Here is a 15,027-nt window from a genome sequence, read left to right on the forward strand (position 1 = left end):
GTGGGTTATGTTGAATGGGTTATGCATTAGGTGGCCTATTGTTTTTTTGGTTATATTGAAGAAACATAAGAATCGTGGCCACTAAAATATTTACTATTGCCTATAAGACCTATTGGCCATGTACTTTTGGCTCATTAATATGATGAGTCTCACTTATTAGTATATTATATTTAAAAAATACTTTTGAAACATTCACTATTTTGATTTGTAATTTGATCTAAATTATATTTAGCAAAACTTATAACTAGATGTTCTTGACTATTTACATTTTTTTATCAGTGAATTATATTCTATGTTATTGTTATATTTCTACTAGTTATTTTATGTCAAAATTAGTATAAAAAAGAAAAGATATTATTTTATAATTTTCTAAATGCACTCATAATGATTATTTAATTGATTTTTATCCTATGATTGTTTGTTGTTTGCTTTTGGCAATTATGGCTCATTTATCTATATCTAAAAGAAAGAAGATGGCAATTAGCATTTAGGTGATATACACAAAGATGATGTTGATGATAATGTCAATGAAGGTTATGATTCTTGAAACCTTGGCATGGCTGAATATTAGAATTCTTAAGGACATGGTGTATGTTTTTGATAGAACACTTGATGAGAGGGTGATGAATAGAATAGTTAATCTTAGGCTTGTAACAATGGAGAGTGATCAAGTTTGTATCGATCAACTTAGAATGGATAGGAGGGCATTTTGGAAACTTTGTGAAATACTTAAATCAGTTGGCAAATTAGAGGAGAATAGAAATATTCATGTGGAAGAGATGGTTGCGGTATTCCTTCATACCCTAAGCCATCACTCCAAAAATAGGGTTGTGCAATTATATTATCGTAGATCGGGTGAAACAATAAGTAGATATTTTAATGCTATCCTGAATGCTATCTTGAGACTTTATACACACTTGCTAAAAAAGTCTGAGCCTGCTACAGAAACATCAACAGATCAAAAATCGAAGTGGTTTAAGGTGAGTTAATATTATAGTTTAAATTAAAGATACTATTTTTGCTTATTATATTGTTAAACACTCACTACACAAGAATTCAGACTATTAACGATAGCTATTTGCCATCACTAATAGTCCACCAGTCGTCGCTAATAACATCGCTGTGGCTAACTCTGTCGTAACAGTCAATCTAAAAAATTTTTATCGTTAAATATCCTTATTAGCAACAGAAATTATCACCGTCACTAATATGACCATTAGCGATGGCATTAGTGATGGAAGAACTCCATCATTAATTATTTTAATTTTTAAATTAATTTTTTTAAAAAAAAATATTAGTGATGGTATTTTCATGGCTAATATCATTGCTAATAATTATTAGCGACAAACAATGCCACCGCTAATGCTATCTCTATTTTTTTAATTTTTAAATTAAATAATTTTTTTAAAAAAAATAGTAAAGACAGCGAAATCATCACTAATATCATCATTAATAAGTATTAGTGACGATATTTTTCATCGCTAATACCATCATTAATAATTAATTTTATTTTTTAAAAAAATAATAAAAATATTTTTTAAAATTTATTTTAATTAATCATAATAAATTATGGTTTCTAATATCTATTATAATTAAAATTCAAAGATAATATGACAATCAAAAATTAAAATTTAATTATATTATATTAAAAATATAAATTATATAATTTTTTACAATTAGTATCAAAAAATATATAATTAATACATTAAAAAAAATCAGGTCCAATCTTCATCATCATCTACCTCCTCCTCCTACTTCTCTCCAATCGTTGGTGGATGAGAGTCGGATGTCCTAGCATCCTGTAATAAAAAAAATAAAACAACATTAGTAAGTTTTGATATAGAGGTGTATCTTTCGATATACTCCTTTGATTCTCAAATAAATTATTTCTATATATTCTATTCAATGATACGGAGTTATAGACACCCCCGACCCATCGATTGGATGGTTAGATTGAATTTTTAGTCCCTAGATCTCCTTCTCGAACTCAAACATAAATATATGAAGCTTCTAAATATGAAAATTTAAAATAAGTAAAAGAGTTTAGTAATATAATTATCTAATATGATGGCTGGGATGATGAGTCCAGCCAGTCATACAGCTGTAGATCTCGAAGAAGCTCTACGATCGTATCACAGATGGCATCCAGGAGGCTCTAAGATTACTGACTCAGAAGCCTCTGCACGGCCTCCTTTATGTGTGCATTGCTCCAGGTCTGGCACATCGAGGCCTATGAGGATGCCGAAGGATGTCGAGTTGGTGGAGGATTGAAGCTGTAGTCAAATTCTATGATCCGACTCCTACTCAGCCCCTTGGTGATGCTGAGCCATCCCTCAAGATCAAGGAGGACTGAGAAGATGGGTCATCGCTATACCTCTCAGCAACGTACTCTGCGTAAAACATCTGCACAGTTTAGAAATACATTAGTTCTAATATAAAAATTAAATTCTATAATAATTTAATTAGTAAATAAAATTTAAAATTTTTATCATGATCTGTCGCGACATAGAATCTAAATAATCATCAGTCCTCTTAGATTGGCGTGTGGCCTCCCATAACTATAGCATTTTGATGGATGATCCAGCTACCGTATCTACAATAAGTAAATAATAAAATTAAATTAGTTAAAGTATGCATATAAGAGTTTTTACAGTTCTAATAAAGAGTTTTAGTATAGATTTTTTGTCAGTCTATCGGCCACAATATGTGTCAATCGAGTTGCTCGTGTGCCTGATTGGATCCTACTGGATGGTCCAATTTTGCTAGGCCCTCTGCTGCCTATGGAGTACTCCTCGCCACTCCACTAGTCATAGAGGGCCTGCCATATATGCGCTTGCATCTAGTGATCCGTAAAGGACCTCTAATTCACTAGTGATTGAGAATCAATGTGCTAGATGGTGGATTGCTTGAGGCTATAGAGGCCATCTCAGAACCTCCATGTGGCCACCTCCTCGAAGGTCCGACGGCCAGCCTTCTTATCCTTGGGAGTCTCAAATTGGTAGTACTCCTGCAAGATAGAAGCAAGCATGTATTAATATGTAATTAAAATACCAATGTACCAAAAAATTAAAAATTAAACTAGTTTTGACTTACCAAAAATATCTCCCGGCTGCATCACGAACTTCCGATGACCAACTCGAGAACTCGTTCACTGATCCCGACATCAATCGATGTATGATCTCGATAATGACATGAGATGTAGAAGGCTCTCTAAATATGCTACAAAATTGATTTCGAAGAATAAATGTTAACTCTAAAATTACTAAATTCTAAATATATTAATTGAGCATGTAGTACTTATGAGTGGCTCTAGATATGGATGATCTCTCTATCTTTCGATCGAGTCAAAGGTGCCACGAGCCGGGTAGATCCTTGACCACGATGCTATGTCTGAGAGCCAACGGTTGCTACTGCATGTGACTGTAGGGTCATTGGTGACCCCCTATCCTCCGAACCTGAGTACAAAATATCTAATACAAAAAATATTATATTAGTTAACAAATGATAAAATAATATAAATAAAAATATATAAATTAAGTGTTAGAGCTTACTGCCCAGTGAGAGAGGTGCAGAACCATGCGAGCTGGCCACATGATCGCACTCTTCTCGAGAGCTCTGTCCTCGGCTAGCATGGTTTCGACCTCTAGAAGATATGATGTATGCTCTCTGAAAATAAAAATAAATAGATTTACTAAATTAATTATAAAATTATGGATGAAAATACAAGATTTAAAATGATGTAAGATAAGTAATTAAAATGATCCAAAAATTATATACTTAGCACTACTCATCAGCCTCTTCAAATGTTTGGTATCCTTCGAAATCTTCTTTCAATTCATCCTCTTCTTCTTCTTCTTCTTCCTCTTCTTCCCTTTCTTGGGGAAGATTGTCCTTTAAAACAATCTCAGTTAGATCTACCTCCTCATATTGGCCATCTTCACGTAGGAGAATTTTTAGAGCATCCAAGTTCACATCATCGAATGATTGATGAACTCCTACTATCTCATCCTCTTGAAAGCATTCTGGTAATTGAGACTCTTCTTCTTCTTCGAGCACGTAATGAACAGCTCGAGACTTAATTTTATATACAGCCCATCAATATTTCTTTCTTCTTTTTTTTTGATGGAAAAAGAGTATAATACACCTGAGCAGTTTGTGCAGCCAGTACAAATGGCTCATTGACATAAGCTTTTGATCCATGTTTGATTTCAATAAGCCCATACCGTGGATCAGCCTTCATACCATTGTCGGTATCAAACCATTGGCACTTAAATAAAATGACACTATTACCTCCAATGTAGCTCATCTTAATCACTTCTTCGAGGATTCCATAGTAGTCATTCTCCATCTTATCTTTCCACCAGCTACCTTTTATATACACACCACTATTCATAGTACTTTTATAGTTTTCATATTGCTGGATGTGAAATTTAAAACCATTTACGTTACAACCATTATAGCATGTCATGTATTTTTCAGGCCCATAACCTAATGGTCTCAGCTTCGTCGGTATGGACACGCTCCCTTGAATGACCTGCATATTATAAAAAAAATAAATTGAAAAAAATTAAAACATATAAAATGATATGGATGCTTATCAATTGGCAGAACCAACATGCAAAGTTTTCTGAGTGCTGTGTTGATATTTCTTCATCATTTATGCTCGGGTTTTCTCCTTTCAGTATCTCATCATATTGCCTAAACATGCATAAGATAAGTATACTAAAATAAGTGATTAAAGAGTTAAGATTATGATGGATACTTACAGGACATATGGGTTGACCTTCATGCAATTTAGCAAAATATATATCTCTGCCTGTCAAAATTCAGTATTGGAGAAAATCCGACAAACCTCATGTCCAAATTTTTGAGTGGGATAGGCAAATATTGAGATCTCTCGCTCTGATCCCTTAGCACCACCATCATCGTTTCGGCCCACTTGAATCAGCTTGATTTACACACTGAAATTAAAGTAATATCAGCTGAAATTTAAAATCTCTTATATAAGTCTCCACAATAGAACCTTCAACTCAAACCTTTTTTTTCGCTTTCTTCTTGAGACTGTGCATGTATCTTTCAAATGGATACATCCACCTATACTGCACTGGACCCTCCACCCTAGCTTCATATGCCAGATGAATCACGAGATGCTCTATGGAGTCAAAGAAGCTGGGAGAAAATATCTTGTTCAACTTATATATGATCTCGACACTGCTAGCTTCGAGACTCGAGATGTGATCGGTGAATAGTTCGGTAGCACAAATATCTCTAAATAGAAGGTTAAGCTCGATCAAAAAACTCTATATGGAGTTAGAAAGGAGATCACGCCAAGCCAATGAGAGTAATCATTGCATAAATACATGGTAGTCATAGCTCTTTAGCTCGTAAAACTTATAATCTTTGATATTGACGTACCGAGCTAGATTACTTGCATAACTATCTGAAAATTTAAGGCTCTTACACCATTCGCAAACATCCTTCAATCACTTTCTTGTTAAGGTATAAGATGCTTTCGACTTCAAAATTTTTTCAGATGATACCTCAACCAGCTCTAATAGAGGATGCTTGCATACGTTCTTCATATCTGCTCGAGTCTTGGGATTGTCTTTCATCTTATCTTTGATATCTATAACAGTGTAGAAAATATTATCGAATACATTCTTCTTGATATGCATGACATCAAAGTTATGACAGATCAAATTAGTGGACCAGTAGGGCAATTCCCAAAAGATGCTTCACTTCACCCAGTTATGAGTTGTACCGAACCCCCGAGGCTTCTGCTTGTCAAATTTAATGCCAAACGGGGCTTCATCCAATTCGGATACCCTCTGAAACACTTACATACCACTGAGGTGCTAGGGTGCATGATCCTCCTCTGTCTTATTCCTGTTGAAACTATCTCGCTATTTTCGAAAAAGATGATACTCAGAGAGGAATTGACGATGACAATCGAACCAATAGGGCTTATGACCATGCTCAGGCTAAAATAATTTTATATTCTCCATGCAATAGAGACATGCTAGCTTCCTATGAGTGCTCCATCTTAACAGCATCTCATAAGCAAAAAAATCGCTAATGGTCCACATCAACACAGCCTTTATTACAAAATTCTGCTTCTTCAATGCATCAAAAGTATGAATGCCATGGGACTATAACAATTTCAACTCATCAACAAGAGGTCTTAGATATACATCAATGCTTCTATCAGATCAGGATGTCATGGTTCAGGAATGACTAATATAAGAAAGATGTTATGTTCTTTCATGCACATCCCTGGTGGTAGATTGTATGGAGTGATAAAGACTGGCTAACATGAATAAGGGGCTGCTGCATGATCAAACAGTATAAAACCATATGTAGATAGATCCAACTAGATATTGCATGATTCTTGAGCAAATTAAAGGGGGCAAGCATCAAATTACTTTCATGCCTCACCGTCTGATGGATGACACATTATATCGAAGTGCTTGTGTGGTCCTTCTTTGTGCCATCTTATCTGTCCAGCAGTACTCTTGGACAAATAAAGCTTTTGAAGTCTAGGAGTAAGGAAAAGATATCGAAGAACTTTATATGATATGTCCTTCTGATTCTTACCCTCATGCCTTGGCTTAAATTGGCTTGCACCGCATATACTGTATGAGCTCTTCTGTTGGTCCTCCTTATAGAAAAGCATGCAACTATTATGGCATGTATCTATCTTCTCATATCCCATGCCCAACCCTTTCACTATTTTTTTCAAAGCATAGAAGCTCCCAATAAGTTTTTCATCCTTCGGTAGCATTTTCTTTATTATTGCTACCATCCTATCATAACAATTGACCATTATATTAAACTCGATCTTTAAGTTCAACAACTCTGACACAGCTAATAGCACAGTGTGTGTTTCATATCCCAACCATAGTGCTTCATCAGTATCTTTCAGCATATGGTAGAAATCGCCGCTGTCAGCTTTTGAATCATCCTCCACATCCTAGTTAAATTCAGGACCAATCGCATCCATAACCATATCCACCATTCTATCTCTATCCATGTCCTGCTCGATTCTAATCCTTGCAACTTTCTCTCACATCTCTTCATGCAGGTACCAATGCTTATAGTTGGACATAAATCTACTCTTATATAAATGGACAGTAATTGTATCCCTATCAAATATTTCTTTATTGCCATATCTGTTATAAGGGCAACGAGCCCGTCTTTAATGTAAGAGTACCACATTCTCAAAAATAAAATCGTAGAAGTACTCTACACTCTCTCTATATTCAATAGAAATCTCTCTGTCGACTACTCGATGGTCCATCCAACTATGGTCCATGACAGACTATCTAAGAATTTTGCATATACATAAATATAAGGCAATTACTAAATACTATTTTATCATTCAAAATGGCTTACATAGTAAATGCATCCTATCATTAATTAATAGGTGAAGATAGGTTCTATCCTATTCAGAAAATACATTAATTCTATAGATCAATTACAGTAATCAAATGATATATAATAGGAGCCAAAAAAAATTTTGGCAGTGGGGCAGGGGCGTGGGCGGGGGTGGTGGGGCTGGGGTGGGGTCACAGGGGGTGGTGGGGCTGGAGAGGGGCAGCGGACTACGAGGGGCAGTGGGGCAGGAATGGGGCTGCGGGAGGCGGCAGGGCCATGGGCTGGGGGTGGCGGGGCCGATGGGGTGGGGCTGCAGGGGGCAGTGGGGCAAGGGCCGCAGGGTCGGTGAGGTCGGCTTGAGGTCGAGCCGGCATGGGGATGGGGCCGGCGAGGTCACAGCGGTTGTAGGACACCGGAGAGGGGGGTTGGGGGGAGGTGAGGACACTTGAGAGGGGGGTTAGGGGGTGGGAACGGGAGAGAATGAGCGGAGAGGAAAAGTTTTTTTAATTTTATAAAAGATGAATTATTAGCGACGGCAAACTTGTCATCGTTAAAAAATAAAAATCCATCACTAATATTTTTATTAGATTTTTAAAATAATTTTTGTTTAAATTATTAGCAACGATATGACTTCCATCGCTAATAATATCGCTAATAAATTAGTGGTCACTAATACTGTCACTAACTCCATCGTTAATAATTTAAAAATATTTTTATTAGTAACAAGATCAACCATCTTTAAAAAGATTTTTGATCGCTAATAGCTCTATTAGTGATGGCAACATTGCCATCACTAAAAATCATCGCTAATAACCTCTCTACACCTTCACAAACATCTGAATATGATATAATTTTGAAATTTAAAGTCCATCTTCATCATTCATTATTTAAATAATTATCGTGAGAGTATCGTCACAAAAAATTACCTTGATCCGACAGTCCTAGCTATATCGATCAATAAAATTTGATTTCAATGGTCACGAATGATCGTATGATGATCTAATAAATAGAAACCACCGATGGATTCAAAAACTTACAATGATAATATTGGTGATATTTATAGTATACTATCAAAAATTTATTTCAATTAGACATCATTATCATGATCAGTTTAGTATGAGATGATTTCGATCGTTAAATAAAAAATAAGTGATCAAAAGATCAAATGGCATCCTATTAAGCTAATTTTTTAGATAAATGATCTTTACTATTACTTTAATCATTTGTATAGTGGTAATCATAAAATCTAAATTGTATGTATATGAATCATCTATGTTAAACAGATCTTGCAAAAGTATAAATATAATTATTTAAAGATTTAAAGAATGAGTATCAAGAGATATATAGTTTTGGATCATTCATATACATATATTTTGAATTTTATGATCACCATCATACAACAATCAAAATAGTAACAAACATCATTTGTCTAAAAAATCATCTTATAATTAGATATCGTTTGGCCTTTTGATCACTCATTTTTTATTTAACGATCCAAATCATCTCATACTAAATTGATAATGATAATGATATCCAATTAAAGTAAAATTTTAATAATATACTACAAATATTATCAAGATCATCGTTGCAAATTTTTAGATCCATCGATTATCTCTATCTATCAGATCATCATGCGATCGTTCGTGACCGTCAAAATTAAATTTTATTGATCGATATAGCTAGAGCTATCGGATCGAGATAATTTTTTATGATGATACTCTAATAATAATTATTTAGATAATGAATGATGAAAATAGATTTTAAATTCTAAAATTATATCATATTCAAAAAAAAATTATATTCTGTATTGAGTATTGCCGTCGCTAATACTCTTTTTATCATCGCTAATAATTTTAATAATAATTTTTTTTAGTTTTTGCAACAATAAATATTGTTACTAGTAGTGCCGTAGCTAATGATTATTAGAGATGACAGTTGCCGTCGCTAATACTCTTTTCACAGTCGCTAATAATTTTGATAAATAAAAAAAAAATATTTTTTACGATAATGAATACCGTCGCTAATAGTGCCATCATTAATGATTATTAGAGACAGTAATTACTATCGTTAATACTCTTTTCACCGTCTCTAATAATTTTAATAAATAATTTTTTTTTATGATGGTGAATATTGCCTCTACTTGCCGTCACTAATGATTATTAGCGACGGTGTTGCCATCGCTAATACCATTTACGCCGTTAGTAAAACTAATATTAGCATTGGTGAAAATACTGTCTTTAATAGCCGTCAGTAAAATAATTATTAGTAATGAAATCGTTGCTAACAGTAATGCCATCGCTAATAGACATATTTTACCATCACTAATGGCCGTTGCTAATACCTTAATTTCTTATAGTACTATTATATTTATATTTATATTGTAGAATTATCTAGGTGCATTGGATGGTACTCATATTAGAATTTGAGTTTCAGAGAAAGACAAACCTAGATATCAATCAAGAAAGAATGAGATTTCTACAAATATACTTGGTGTGTGCTCATAGGATATGCAATTTATTTATGTGTCACCTGGATGGAAGGGGTCAGCACATGATAATAGGGTCCTTAGGGATGTCATTTTTCATAGAAATAGATTAAAACTCCCATAAGGTAATTTTAAGTCCTTTATTACTACTATACTTTTCTTTCATGATTAAGATTGATAATTTTTTCTCACTTTATTTTTTTGCTTGCTTTTGAACGAGTAGGTTATTACTACCTATGCGATGCTGGATACACAAATTTTAAGAGTTTCTTAACTTTATTTAGAAGTTAGAGATATCATCTTCATGCGTGGAGATAGGGTCATCAATCCACTACACTTGAGGAGCTCTATAATATGAGGCACTCAAAGGCTAGGAATATAATTGAAAGATATTTTGCCCTACTAAAGCTAAGATGAGCAATCCTAAAGAGCCATACTTGATATCCTATTAAGACAATTTGTAGGATCATTTACGTATGTTGCTTGCTACACAAGTACATTAGAAGAGAGATGCCTCTAGATTCTATTGAGGCTTTGTATAATGAAAAGGAGTGGTCTCATGATAGTTTCCCACATGAACATGGTGCATATATCGAGCATATTGAGTCATCTACATCTTGAAATACATTCAGGGCTAATCTCGTAGAGCGGCAACATAACATAATTTGAAGAAACAATTATTATCGTTGTTGTATTTAATATTTAGGATGCTTAACATTTGTATGAATATTATATGTTATGTTATCATCCTTTTTTAATATTTTTCTTGCTATGTTATAACACTTATTGTTTTATGTTATAAAATTATGTTATATCATATCCTTACTTAATAGTTTACTCTTGTTGTGTTATATTATAATCTTGTGTTATGTCAAATCCTTGCTTAATAGTTCTTTTATACTCATTCATATAATATAATCTAATATGGTAAATTGTGATTATATAAGTATAACATATAAGATTGTGAATGTAGATATGAGCACCTCAATAGCAAGAAAAATGTTAATAGGAAACAAGAGGATAAAGTGCATAAGAAAATGGAGTTTTATAAGGATGCCAAGCTTGTTGAGTCATTGATTGAGTTGGTAACCCAAGAAAGTTAGAGGGCCAACAATGGGACTTTTAGGAGTATATATTTGCAGTAATTAGAGAGGCTGATGGAAGATAAGCTTCCTAAGTGTGGATTGAAAGTAACATCTCATATCGAGTCTTGGGTCAAGCTTTTGAAGAAGCAGTACAATGCTATCATAGAGATATTGGGATCTAACTATAGTGGATTTGGATGGGATGACATCAACAAGTGCATGACCTGTAAGAAGGATACCTTCAAAGAATAGGTTAAGATAAATTGGTATTATAAAGTTGTTCATATTTTATTTGAAAACTTTTCTTACTTACTATGTTGTCCCCTTTTTTTTTTAATGAGGGTCACCCGAATGCTCATGGTATAAGAAACAAGCCTTTCCCTTACTTTGAGGACCTAACTAATATCTTTGGAAGGGATCATGCTTCTAGAATGAAAGTTGAAGCACTTGCAAATGCTGTTGAAGAAATAGAAATGGAGGAGCAATAGTATCCACACACACCACTAGCTATCATTGAGAGCTAAGAAGAGAAAAACAATTATGCTAGTCCAAGTTTCATGATGCATACTTCACAAACGACTACTAATACTGAATCTATAGGTCCAAATTGGCCAACCAAAACTAAGAAAGGTAGGCATGAGAGACTTGAGGTAGTGAGAGAGCTTACATATGAGATGATTAAGCTGAAAAACTTGATGGCAACTATTGGAGACCATATTGGCAAATTGGCTTCATATTTTAAACATGAGTCTGAGACTGTAGATAGAAGATGGCAATGATATCTTAGGTGATGAAGGTGTAGAATCTTTCTCAAGCTGAGATTCTTAGGATGGACAAAAAAAATATGATGGATCTATTAGAGACTAATTACTTTTTCAGTTTTCTAGAGGATTATAGATGGGCATATGTTCTAACCCTTTACTTGCCTAACTTTCAAAGTGAAATATAGCTAAGTTTTTATGGGCTTTGTGTATTTATTTTGAATATTATATATTGAGTACCTTTTTGGTATAGGTCTTATTGATAACTATGTATGTAAATACTACTTTTGGATCAACTACAAATTTTTGCTAAATTTTATTTCTTATTTCATAAGATGCATGGTGTTGGAAAATGTGTCCCAAAAAGCCAATCGTCAAGCTGTTGACGGTTGAGCAACCAAGTATTGTAATTGATTTGTTAATGAATAAAATATATTTGGCATTTTCATCATAAGCTTTCATCTTCTAATGAACTCCATTGTTATGATGAAGTCCTTAGGACTATTTAGATTCGATAGAGAGAGGATTTATCGATCAGTCCTTAAAACAGTTCATGACCAAATGATAGACTGTTAATAAGGACGACAGCTTCTATCGAGCATAGGTCACTGTAGGCCATATGGGTTGGTTGTCCTCTTAACCAAAGAGTGTGGAGACACTGGTATGACATACAGGTGAGATATACTGGTACATCATCATTGAACGTGACCAACTCCAGAGTATTCTGCTGTCAAGAATGTCTCTGATGGGATATAGGTATAAGTGTCCCTTAGACTTGAGATCGCCTCAGTGACTTGCAAGCAACTCACTGTGCTTTGGTACTGGACTAACTGAATTTTTAATTCAAGGATGGAAGGCTTCTGGGCACAGTCAAGTACTTACGAAGTCAGAGTGTGATCGAGATGGGATTGACCACTCCAAGAGTTGGAGAAGAATGAGTCGCTGTATTTTAATTTAGCAAAATCTTGGCCAGGATAATCCATCAGATGGATTTGATATTTTGAAATACAATGTGGACAACCTGATCAGAGTTGATAGTTGAACTCTGGGGTGTCGTATGATCATTTTGGTCAAGGGGATGAATTATATGAAAACTATATCCGCATGGGTTCTAAGGATGTTGTTCTACACATTCGACCTATCTGATCGTCGGGTACCATTGCTAGATGGTCACTTCGATTGGTACAGAATTTATTTCTGTGCTATTAGTTTAGGTTCAGACCTATGAGGTCACACACATTAGAGTTCATGATCCGATCGGATGGTTGATCAACGATTAAAAATCATTCTAGGGTTAAATGATCAATACGATTGACATTTAACCCAGTGCAAGTGTTGCAGAAGGATCGATTAGCAATTCGATTGCTAATTGGCTTAATTTGATTAAGCCAATAGGATGAGATTAAGTCTAATTAAATATAATTTAATTAGATTTTCTTTGGGCTTGATTGGATCAAGTCCAATTGGTTTATTGGATAAGCCAAGTGCAAGGAAAAACTAGTCCTAGTTCAACTAGGACTTGGGTCAATCTAATTTCTAATTTGATTAAAAAATTAAATCAGATTTAAATCTAATTTAATCTGATTAAATTAGATTCTTAATTGGGTTAAGATCTATTTTAATTGAGTTGATCTAATTTTGGTTTGATTTGATTTAAGAAACCAAATTAAAACAAGTCATAAGATAGAATCCTAGTAAGACTAGGATTCCACCTTGCACCGCATAAGCCTTTCCCACGCCCTCTCTCTCATTCAATGCCAATCTCCTCTTATTTTGTGCAACAAAAGCCCTCTCTCAAGTCTCTCCCACGTTCACAAAAGGTCTCCTCTCTTTTTTCTTATATGAAAGGTGGTTTGGATCAAATCAAAAAGGAATAAGTTTGGATTTCGAATTCTATGAGATAGAGTTTTAGAAATCCAAAACTCTTTCAATTTTGCACCGAATCTATCCAAATTTTTTTTGGAATTTTCGTAGCTTTTAGGATACATATTATGCACCCTTTACTAGTGATCCATGCATGAAAATAAGGAGGAGGTGCTCAAGAGTTGGGTGCCCCTTAACTTGCCATGTTTGGATAAGCCTTGACTAGGTATTTGACCTAGACAAGGACTCTATCATATCTCTCTATATAAAATGAGTTTCTTCATGAAATTTTTGAAAAAGATAAAAATTTGAGAGACCTTTGGGTCATCTAAAAATCAGAGAGAAAGACCTTTGGGTCGTAGAGATATAAAAGATACAAGTTAGGGTGTCTAGAGAGAGAAATGAGAAGAAGAAGAGGGTCTTCTTCTAGGGTTGTTTGTTTTCATATCTTTCCTCCCTCCATCTTGAGTTTTCTAAGAGTGTCTCAGATCTGAAACTCCTTCTACTTTTCATCTTTGAAAGAGTCTAAATCAAGAAGAAGGAGGTACCTGATCAACCATCAAAGAAGGATCAGCGCAGTACTAGCATACTATGTTGATTTCCTGAAGCAGAACTTCTGATCGAGATTCGTGGGCTCGTGTGGATGACTCCTAGAGGCCGGATACGTATGTGGCTTGCAACATCATCTTCAAGCTCAGATCAGCAAGGTTAGAACGTCTAACTTGTAAGGTAATAGATATGATCTATTGTTTAATACATACATTAGATGTAGTATAGAAACATGTTGATATGATCAACATGTAGTTCATGCTATATTTATATATTTTAATTTTTGATTTAATGCTATGTAATAATCATATAATAGAATCTTAGATCTAGAGATTCTCTGATTTTAGAAAATAATTTTGATTTATTTTAGTCTTCCGCTGTATGATCTTGAAAAAGTTTCAAGATCTAACCCTGAAATTCTAGATCTGGTTTCTACACATGATGGTTATTTTTGTGGATTTGGACGGTTATTTATATGGATAACAATTTTTAATATCCTTCTCTCCACAAACTATTATTACCTCATGAATTTGGATACATCCAATTTAATTATTTTATCTTCTCTAGCTTTGCAATGAAATTATGCATTTTTTTTTAGATATTGTAGTAAGGTGATCTATTTTATTTAAGTAAGTTGAATCTATCAAACTGATTTAATTATAGTGATACATTCTCATTATATGAAATAAGATGAAAGGATTGATTTTCTTAAGATAAACAATGATTGTATTTAAACTAGTAGTTAGATTAGAAAACTATGCATAGCATACAAGATCAATTATTGTAAATTAAAAATAATGATGATGATGATGATGATTTTACAAATATATGATTGTAGAGCATATAAATTTTTAAAATTACTATTTAAATATTATCCTTATAAATATTAATATAATTTCATATAAATATC

General features: G+C 33.9%; 2 pseudogenes; both read left to right on the forward strand.

Annotated features, from left to right (window-relative positions):
* Positions 1-410: 410 nt before the first annotated feature.
* LOC140853954 (uncharacterized) lies at positions 411-10,031 on the forward strand (annotated as a pseudogene).
* Positions 10,032-10,834: 803 nt separating this feature from the next.
* On the forward strand, positions 10,835-11,893 carry LOC140853955 (uncharacterized; annotated as a pseudogene).
* The last annotated feature ends 3,134 nt before the right edge of the window (positions 11,894-15,027 follow it).

Source organism: Elaeis guineensis, chromosome 15 (genome assembly GCF_000442705.2).
Source record: "Elaeis guineensis isolate ETL-2024a chromosome 15, EG11, whole genome shotgun sequence".
In the NCBI taxonomy this organism is placed as follows: Eukaryota; Viridiplantae; Streptophyta; class Magnoliopsida; order Arecales; family Arecaceae; genus Elaeis; species Elaeis guineensis.